The following is a 10,444-nucleotide window of genomic DNA, read 5'->3' as shown; positions in this document are numbered from 1 at the left end:
TACAAAATTGATAACGGTTATACGTATAACAACACTAACTTTATAACATCTCAGCAACTTTGGTTGGCGATTCATAGGCGGCCAGCAATGAATACACATTCCATCGGTTCCATTCCATTCGATTCCATTTTTCGTTGTTCTCCAAGTTATTCGAATTGTTACTCTTGTCAAATTATTGTATCACTGTTTCGGGCGCAGATTTCATTCCCAAAAATATAATACGGCTAGAATAACTACAGCACGTAAAATGTTTGCTCGTAAATACTCAATAATAAAACAATGCTCACCTTTCCCTCATGATTGCGATATCCACTGACGAGGTTATGATCAAGCCAATGGCAAGCCTGCAGAACAAAATATCGCATAAACCACGTACAAATTCAAATAATCCTTTTTCTTCTTACGAATGCGATTGACTCCATATTTTTGCTTTTTCTACTAGTTCATATCCCAGACAACTTTCTCACTACATACTGTACAACACAATCACCGAAAAGATGCCGCTCTGCAAATGCGGTTAGCAACCGAACTCATCATTGCTATTCACACAATCAAAAGATACAAATTCCGTCGGTTACGTTCCGTTCCTTTTGCGTTTTTAATTGCTTCAAGTTATACAAACTGTTACTGCTTCGGGAGGACTTCTTAACAGGATTGTTTTCGAGTAAACAGTAACAACACAGCTATTAAATAAATCTCACCTTTTTAGCATGACTGCGACATCCACTGGTTAGGTTATGATCACGACGGTGGCAAGGCTACGAAATCAACTATCACATAAACCACAGAAATTGAAATAATACATCCTGTTCTAACGAATGCGATTGACTCCATACTTGGTGCTTTTCCAGCAACGTGCACAACGGAGTACTTTCTGCCACTGCTTACTCTACAAATTGTGTGAACTATATTCGAGGTTCAAGCTTATGATAGAACAGAATTTTAAACCATTTACGTGACAACATTTTCATGTTGCAACATTTTCCGCACATTAGCACGTTCATCATTCTTCTTCTATTACTTTCCGCCGAAGAACTGTATTGTCAGCACCAAACTACGCCGCGCATCGAAAGACTTCATTTTGCTTATGGAATGAGAAATATGATCGTCGACTAAAACCCGCGGTTTCGTTCGCGGGACGGCGAACATGATTAAGATGCGTTTCCACAACACTATCCCACTGACAAATGGACAAGGTTAATATAGAAATCCCTGCGAGCGATTTTGCTCGAATCATTTCATTTTAACCGTCACTCGTTCAACCAAACCCGCTAGGTGATTTCGAGCACATCGTTTGAAAAAACTGGGCTGCCCACTAGACAATTTCGAGTACTTTCCTCCATCCGCAACCACCCCTGACCTAAACTTTCCACCTTGTACACAAGACACTGAACATGCCATCCCCGTTACTCATGCAGACTATTTTTTCCTGTCTTGCACTTCTGTGTAATGAACGTTCTGCTTCGATCCAATATGGTGTGCGAAAAATAGTGACCCGTGTATTTACACTGGTGCATTGTCCTTGTGTTGGTGCAAGAATTGCTCGACACTTCGGCCAGCTTTTTGACAAGTTCCGTGACGCGGTGAGAAGCAATCAAGAAAGCAGAGCAGCACGAACTAATTTTTGCTTTTAATTGTAGAACGAAGAATATTCAACTTAAAATGGCATCAAGATCATCGAAATACAGAAAGGCACTTCGATATATCGCGGAGCTTGAAGAGGAAGTAGAAGCGGAGATGGAGATTATATCTCCGACAACGGGTAGCCTGGAAGAAGGTAAGTTCAACAATGGCCGACATTACAGAACAAATGTGATGAAAACTTCTCTTATATTATTTATACAATATATATTTATAAAATTGACGAAATTTGTGAAGCCTGTGAGATATTTGGAACTGTGAACTACCGGTTTCGGTTCGTATATTATTAAAAAGTGCATAAAGGAATAATGTTTCTACGTGCATTAGATACAACCCGGCCCGAGGAAAGATGTTTAGTGTATAGTGTTTGGAAAGATGTTTAGTGACTTTATTAAATCATGTTCATTTGAACGTGATAGGTTTTCAATTTCGTGCGTGGTATAAGGCGTTCGGTATAAGGCGTCAAGTAGCGCAAACCGGCCCGAGAGTGAAAATTAATTGTACGTCGCTGGTGTTGATCTTCCTGATCTACATTTATGCGTCCTGTTAACACTTTACCGGTCGCAAGTGTCCAATATAGTCAACGATAAAAAAGCATATTCAAACGTTTGTTCAACTGTGCAATATTGTAAAACTGAATCAAACAGACCTCCCGATGTCACCGGCCGGCAATGTGTACGATATAACATACGATATAAATCATACGTAAAGTGAACCGTGGTACCGTAAACGAATTTACAATGTGTTAAAATATACCGCTATTAAAATATGTTCGTCATATATTAGCAAAGCAAAACAGCCTTTTCTAATTCTTGTTTTTTTTGTCTTTCTTTTCTTTTTAGATGTAGGTGAGGATAGCGTTGGTGAGAGTAGGTTAACTTTGAACATCACTAACTCACATTTAATCTTTCGTTTTACAGCACAACATCCCTTCGAACGGTTTTACTCGAATCAGTTCATTTTATAGGCGAGGGGTAGGGAGAATATCACCTCCGCGACCCTCTACTGTGGAAAAGAACAAGATAGCTGCTATTGATGCTATGCCCTGACTCTTTCTTCCTCATTGGGTCATGCATTTGTGGTTAACGCGGAATAAAAACCGGTTGATGTTGTGCGAGAAGCGGAAGGCATATGCGTTGTATGCGTGTTTAGGAATCTTTTTCAATGCTTTCTGCTATGTGCAAAACGAGCATGCCTCCATCTCCTTCATTCTTATTGGACCTATGTTTGTTTGTCATGTGCTCTGAGTTTTCTATGCTATTGGCACAGCTGATTGCTGAGCAATGTAGAGGTCTCCAGATTTAAATTCGATTTCAAATATCAAGTTTGAAATTAGTAGCAATCGCTGTACGGTGCTGTTTCTTTCAGTAAAGGCTGATTCGCACGTCGGCAAGTGCAAGTGGCAAGTAAGCAGGCAAGTGGCAAGTAGCCGTTCGCACTGCAGGCAAGTACTTGCCGGTAACTAGATCACTCACACAAGTACACAATAACGATTAAATTGTATTTTACCATTATTTCATCATCAATAAATAAAAAGATTGATCAACGATACGATCAAATAATATTTCTCGAACATTAGTCGAAAATTATCCTAAACAAATCACGAAAATGAAACAGTTTTTGTTTGACATCTTGTATTTACACGAGTTGTCAACCAATACATCCACCTACTTGCCTGAAAAATAGACTCGGTTCTATTCCAGTGGCAAGTAGCTACTTGCCACTTGCCACTTGCTTGGTCCTGATTCGCACGGGGTAGGTACGCGGCAACTTGCCACTTGCACTTGCCACTTGCCGACGTGCGAATCAGCCTTAATGTGAATAGCGAAAATTAACGCAAAGGCTCTGGCTCATTTCCATGACCCGAAATCCAATGGACTATTGCTCATGCTGGCACGTGTATAGAGCGATTAACGGCATTATTGCGGTGGTTGCGTTAATGTAAAGACGCATTACTACCGTATTTCAGCCCATAGCAATTCATTATTTTTAATCGTTGTTTTAATGTTGTTCTTTCATTTATTCAGTTCTATAGTGAAAATTACGGAAAACAAAGTAGAAAAGGAAGTTAAACGACAAATAAAGAAATAACTTAGTTTCATGTATGCAATTTCATTCCATTAGCTTCACGCAAATTCATTCCGCAATCAAAACAATACCCCATGCATGCATCGAACACATACACCATTCATATCATTAGGTACGGCCCCTCGAGACGAACCTTTGATGGCGAACCTTTCGCACACTATTACAACCGGTTCGCCGAACCTTTTAGCGTTCACACGTAACGAATCTTTGATGTAGTTTCATTGATAGTTGGTAAGAATAAATCAAAGCAAGCATTGTAAACAAATGGGGAAACCAAACGGAACTGTCAAAAAGGTTCGCGGCAAAGGTTCGTGCTATTCACCAAAATCGGCTAACCTTTTCTGCTCGAAAAGGTTCGCGAACTCTGCTCGATTCACTAACACATTAGGTACGGTCACACGAGACGAACCTTTGGTGGTGAACCTTTCGCACACTATTACAAACGAATGCCTAAAAAAGGTTCGCCGAACCTTTTAGCGTTCACACGTAACGAATCTTTGATGTAGTTTCATTGATAGTTGGTAAGAATAAATCAAAGTAAGCATTGTAAACAAATGGGGAAATCGAACGGAACGTCAAAAAGGTTCGCGGCAAAGGTTCGTGCTATCCACCAAAATCGGTGAACCTTTTCTGCTCGAAAAAGGTTCGCGAACTCTGCTCGATTCACTAACACATTCAAGAAAAGGTTCGCCGAGCGTCCAAATTCGAGCAGGGTTCGTCTCGTGTGACCGTACCTATTTAAAAAAAGGTTCGCCGAGCGTCCAAATTCGAGCAGGGTTCGCCTCGTGTGACTGTACCTATTAACGTCGAACAGCTGTAAGCGAAACCATCCGTGCTTACACCTGAGCGGAGCAAATTCGTGCGCCGTGATGGGAGAGAGAATGGAACGTCATGGAAAACGATGTCCATTCCTCGTAGGTTAATATTGGATGTTAAACCTCGGGCATCGGCAACTGACAAATAGTCCAGAGCAATTATAGCACTGACTTATCCTATCGAGACAACATGACGACTAAATAGTAGAAAAAGACGCATTGGTGAGAATTGAAGACGAGCTGGGAGAAAGTGTGGGGCTGGACATAGTAGAGAGCGGAATACGAGAGCAACTATGTTTTTGCTCTCTTTTTTTCTGGCGCGCTTGGTGTGGGTGTCACCTCTGACTCAACGTTGTGTGCGTGTAATCCGACCCCCCGTTAAGCAGATATCGGGGGGTCCGAAAGAAAAAGGCAAAAAACTGCTCGATATTCAGTGTACCGCCGTTCGCTGGGATGTTTTTACACTTGCTCAAACAGCTTGAAACACAAGATTGAAAAATAAAGCAAATCTTTGAAAAGTATAATGTTGTTCCAAAGAAATCCGTTGATATATCACACCAATACACGTAAGTAACTGAGCATACTCCCACACTCTCACGCCTCTGAGCACACTCACAGACCTACATAGTCGGGGAAAACACGCACACAACTATATTTTGCTCGAATTTCTTCCACGCTTTCCTCGGAGTCCACACTACAGCGCGACGTCGCCTGACAGGAGCTGAACTCCATATAAAAAAAACCTAGCGGGATGTCGCGCAAATCGCGCTAGGTTTTTTTTGCATGGAGTTCAGCGCCTGTCAGGCGATGTCGCGTTACGCGACGGTGCAGTCTAGAAAGCGTGTTCCAGACTGCACCGTCGCGTAACGCGACTTCGCCTGACAGGCACTGAACTCCATGCAAAAAAAAACTAGCGCGATTCGCGCGACAATGCGCTAGGTTTTTTTTGCATGGAGGTCAGCGCCTGTCAGGCGACGTCGCGCTGTAGTGTGGACCCTGATGTCTGGCAAGCGTGTATCCTCTTACTCGGGGTCCACACTACAGCGCGACGTCGCCTGACAGGAGCTGAACTCCATATAAAAAAAACCTTGCGCGATGTTGCGCGAATCGCGCTAGGTTTTTTTTGCATGGAGTTCTGCGCCTGTCAGGCGACGTCGCGTTACGCGACGGTGCAGTCTGGAAAGCGTGTTACACGTTTTCCAGACCCCCGGTGGCAAAATGATCATGCTTTCTCGTTCTGTCGGTATCAATTGTCAATTGGACAGAACGAGAAAGCATGCTGATTTTGCCACTAGGGACTGCACCGTCGCGTAACAAGACGTCGCCTGACAGGCGCCGAACTCCATGCTAAAAAAACCTAGCGCGATTCGCGAGACATCGCGCAAGGTTTTTTTTATATGGAGTTCAGCTCCTGTCAGGCGACGTCGCGCTGTAGTGTGGACCCCGAGTTATATTAATAATATCTCCTCTAATTAATATATCCTCTTATATCTTCCTTTCCTTTCCTTAACATAGGCAATGCCTGGTTGTCAAATTGTTCGCGCGAACAAGTTCGCAACGTTTACGGCCAGCATACAGGGGTTGACAGGCCAACATACAACTGGGGCAACGTTCCTTCTAAATCGCACCTTCTTTCAAAACAATAACAAAATTGAAGTTCTAACGTCAACTGGGTTATCGATCAGCATCACGCTGTAACTTGACACGGAGGGCGTAACCCATGGTCTAATGTAATACTCTGGTCAAATACTGTAGAGCATTTTGACAAATCGTCAAAAGAAAAATACAAGAAACCTTTGACAGTCCGGTTAATGTTGTTTGCTTTTAGAACGACCGTTGTGTTGGGGAGGGCTATTGCGGTTGTGGTAATTGTGTCTGTTTTAAGTAAAATTTTGCATAATTTGAGCGCACACGAAGGCAGATGTGCAAGGATGCTGCTCGCTGCCACGGTTATCTGGCCGTTGGCGATCGGAAGTACTACTTCCGAAAGGTGCTGTCTCGGTTTCTTAGGCTACTGAAGTTTACCTAAGATTCCGCGTTGCATATTGCTATTGGTCAGGTGTTTGCGTACACGTTGAAGGGTCTTCCAAAGTGCGAAACGGTCAACGGAACAGTAGACAATGTGGACGACGAAACGCTGTCTTGCTTCTTGATCAAGCTAGTGAAGCAGGTGAATGAAACACATGCCTATCTGAAGCAGGCTTGTGCTATCTGGTTGCCGCCGAAAAGTGCAGAAAGTTGCTGCCGATACGCAGTTGTCCCAGATAGGCGTTCTCTTCAAGGTATCCGATGAGTAAGGATGAGTCCTCCAGAAAAGGGAAAATTGTCGTCAGTGCTCGTCGTTTTCCCTTTGTTTATAAACAATATTTGACACTTGAGTTTAATCAATATGGTGGACATGAAATCCCCTGTTCCATAACCGTAGTCATTAACCGTGGCGTAACCGATCAGTGTCAAAAAGGAACTTGTCAATGAAATGAGCGTTCTAGACACGGCAGAAAATCATCACGCTTCTGATGTATCATATTGTTGTACTTTTTTCATTGGAGTTTACCGCTGTATATATTTTAAAAATCGCGCGCTTTTTTGTACGTCTGGTTTCACATACCTGGTGAATTACAAAGTGTAGCAAAAGTGTCTTGTGAAGATTCAAGTGAGAAATTACATTGTGTATTGAACAATGGAGGGTGAGAACGAATTCAACGAGTTCCTTGAGATATAAAATTCACCAGGTATGTGAAACCAGACGTACAAAAAAGCGCGCGATTTTTAAAATATATACAGCGGTAAACTCCAATGAAAAAAGTACAACAATATGATACATCAGAAGCGTGATGATTTTCTGCCGTGTCTAGAACGCTCATTTCATTGACAAGTTCCTTTTTGACACTGATCGGTTACGCCCTCCGTGTCAAGTTACAGCGTGATGCTGATCGATAACCCAGTTGACGTTAGAACTTCAATTTTAGGGCCGTTTCCACACAGCGAGTATGGGCCGGATTTCTAGTAGTGAGTTTTTGACAGATGTCAAAAACGCGCAGCATATATGGGTGAGTATGCTTCCGTGTGGACGAAGCCAGGTGAGTATGGTATGGGATATGGTGACAGTCGTCCTGGGTATCGGCCATACTCCCGGCGATGCCGGGAATGGTGAGTATGGTAGTGAGTATGAAAATGGGTGCCTGGTGAGTATGATGAGTGTCGGAGCACCCGTCACTCACCATACTCACTACCATTCTCACTACCATACTCGCATCGTGGAAGGAGCCCTTTTGTTATTGTTTTGAAAGAAGGTGCGATTTAGAAGGAACGTTGCCCCAGTTGTATGTTGGCCTGTCAAACCCTGTAAGACTACCGACCAGTCAAAATGACTGGCCCGGTAGTTCTAGTGTTAATCACGTCCGTCGGCTGGGTTTTAGTTGACGATCATATTTCTCATTCTATAAGCAACATTCTATTCTTCGGCGGGCGGCATAGCTTGGTGCTGACAATACAGTTCTTTGGCAGAAAGTAATAGAAGAAGAATGATGAACGTGTGAATGTGGTGTGGAAAATGTTGTCACGTAAATGGTTTAAAATTCTGTTCTATCATAAGCTTAAACCTCGAATACAGTTCACACAATTTGTAGAGTAGGCAGTGAGAAAGTACTCCGTTGTGCACGTTGCTGGAAAAGCACCAAGTATGGTGTCAATCGCATTCGTTAGAACAGGATGTATTATTTCAATTGCTGTGGTTTATGTGATAGTTGATTTCGTAGCCTTGCCACCGTCGTGATCATAACCTAACCAGTGGATGTCGCAGTCATGCTAAAAAGGTGAGATTTATTTAATAGCTGTGTTGTTACTGTTTACTCGAAAACAATCCTGTTAAGAAGTCCTCCCGAAGCAGTAACAGTTTGTATAACTTGAAGCAATTAAAAACGCAAAAGGAACGGAACGTAACCGACGGAATTTGTATCTTTTGATTGTGTGAATAGCAATGATGAGTTCGGTTGCTAACCGCATTTGCAGAGCGGCATCTTTTCGGTGATTGTGTTGTACAGTATGTAGTGAGAAAGTTGTCTGGGATATGAACTAGTAGAAAAAGCAAAAATATGGAGTCAATCGCATTCGTAAGAAGAAAAAGGATTATTTGAATTTGTACGTGGTTTATGCGATATTTTGTTCTGCAGGCTTGCCATTGGCTTGATCATAACCTCGTCAGTGGATATCGCAATCATGAGGGAAAGGTGAGCATTGTTTTATTATTGAGTATTTACGAGCAAACATTTTACGTGCTGTAGTTATTCTAGCCGTATTATATTTTTGGGAATGAAATCTGCGCCCGAAACAGTGATACAATAATTTGACAAGAGTAACAATTCGAATAACTTGGAGAACAACGAAAAATGGAATCGAATGGAATGGAACCGATGGAATGTGTATTCATTGCTGGCCGCCTATGAATCGCCAACCAAAGTTGCTGAGATGTTATAAAGTTAGTGTTGTTATACGTATAACCGTTATCAATTTTGTAATTTGATTTTTTTTATTGCAGTATTGTGATCGGAATTTTGGAAATCATGAAGTTTATGAATCTAACACGTTACATTACATTTGATCTGCCCGCCACATAACCTCACTGGCTGAATCATGAAAAGTATGGAATCATCGGGATTTATAGGATTGAAAATACGCATTGTTTGCGTATATGTGTTGTTTATCCAATAATTTCATCCGCAACCATGCTGTTGAGATCATAACTTTGCTAATGAATATCGTAACTAAACTATAAATGTACCAACGACAACAATAAGCCAAGCCGCACATTGGTGAGTGCATGGTATAACTTATTATCATGTAGCAAAGAACTGATAAGTTGTTTTTATTTCAGCTGGAAAGCCATGCAGGGGTTGGACAACGGAAACCCCATTTTGGTAAACGTATCCTTGCAGGACGTGTTTCAAATAGTAAGAAACGATGGGTTGTGTTGTCAAGTGAACTGTTAGTTTCGCTAAGAAAAGTTATTTGCTGGAAAGGAGCTAGTAGCATTGGTCGAATTTGAATAATTTGTTTGTTTGGATGCAATTTAAATTATCTGCTTGTAAGAGTCACAGGAACAACTGAACTATTTGTAAATCGATGAGTGGAGTGATTGGTTAAGGTTAGTATAATTGAATAGTTAATCTTTGTTGTATTCTAACTTGCGGTATTTTTTTACGGGTTTCAGTGTGTCGCGTAAAAGGGATGTCTTCGAAGTGCTGCGCGGTAAGCAAATGTTTTACATTACTCATTTATCAAAATGGTGGCATATTGTTTTAAAACTGGCAATGTGAATTGGTTTTTCTGGGATGAAGTTTGTTAAGTTGGTTTAATGTAATTTGATGTAAACATAAGGTTAAAGAGATAAAAGATTGGATAGTTTATCAACTGCAGGTTTCGGCGTAGAAATAAGTTTTCTCTGGTTACGCGCATCTTTATGTTCACTAGAGAATTGTTTCGCTTAGATAACTTTAGCTTGAGTTTAATTTGTTATTCAAACAGATGTTCGCATTACATGAATTTGTGTTTTAGACAGCTGTAGAAAAAAATATTTTTTTAATAATTTTATCTTAGCATGATTGTTGTGTCGTATACTTCTGCTTAAAATGTTTCATTGCTACGTTCCAGCAATAAGATATTTGGCACACTTAAAATATACCAGTTTACGACGAACGATCGGTATAGACGGCAAAAATCCGAGACGGCACACGTGTTCTCGCCAGGATGGTCGGGAAGCGATGGGCTTTTCTTTTTGTTCACGCTATCCGCTACTGGATACCAGTAGCTCTTTAGTCTGTCGAGCCCTTTGTTACATGCCGCATTCATTACTTTATTACCAATGACAATTTGCACCAGGAGTCGCACCAGCTTTTTTCTCG

General features: G+C 41.5%; 2 long non-coding RNA genes across 2 annotated transcripts; one reads left to right on the top strand and one right to left on the bottom strand.

The window, feature by feature from the left end:
* Nucleotides 1–55: 55 nt before the first annotated feature.
* On the bottom strand, nucleotides 56–1,053 carry LOC131260244 (uncharacterized). Its single transcript, XR_009178140.1, has 3 exons — nucleotides 702–1,053; nucleotides 288–539; nucleotides 56–224 (listed from the first exon to the last, which is right to left on the bottom strand). It is a non-coding gene; the product is annotated as an uncharacterized LOC131260244 (long non-coding RNA).
* A 7,622-nt stretch (nucleotides 1,054–8,675) lies between these two features.
* LOC131260239 (uncharacterized) lies at nucleotides 8,676–10,071 on the top strand. The gene is made up of 5 exons (XR_009178135.1): nucleotides 8,676–8,773; nucleotides 8,837–9,021; nucleotides 9,082–9,355; nucleotides 9,418–9,687; nucleotides 9,754–10,071. It is a non-coding gene; the product is annotated as an uncharacterized LOC131260239 (long non-coding RNA).
* The last annotated feature ends 373 nt before the right edge of the window (nucleotides 10,072–10,444 follow it).

This window comes from Anopheles coustani, chromosome 3, assembly GCF_943734705.1.
Source record: "Anopheles coustani chromosome 3, idAnoCousDA_361_x.2, whole genome shotgun sequence".
In the NCBI taxonomy this organism is placed as follows: Eukaryota; Metazoa; Arthropoda; class Insecta; order Diptera; family Culicidae; genus Anopheles; species Anopheles coustani.
Note: the sequence above shows the minus strand (reverse complement) of the source record. Positions and strands in the feature narration are given on the sequence as shown.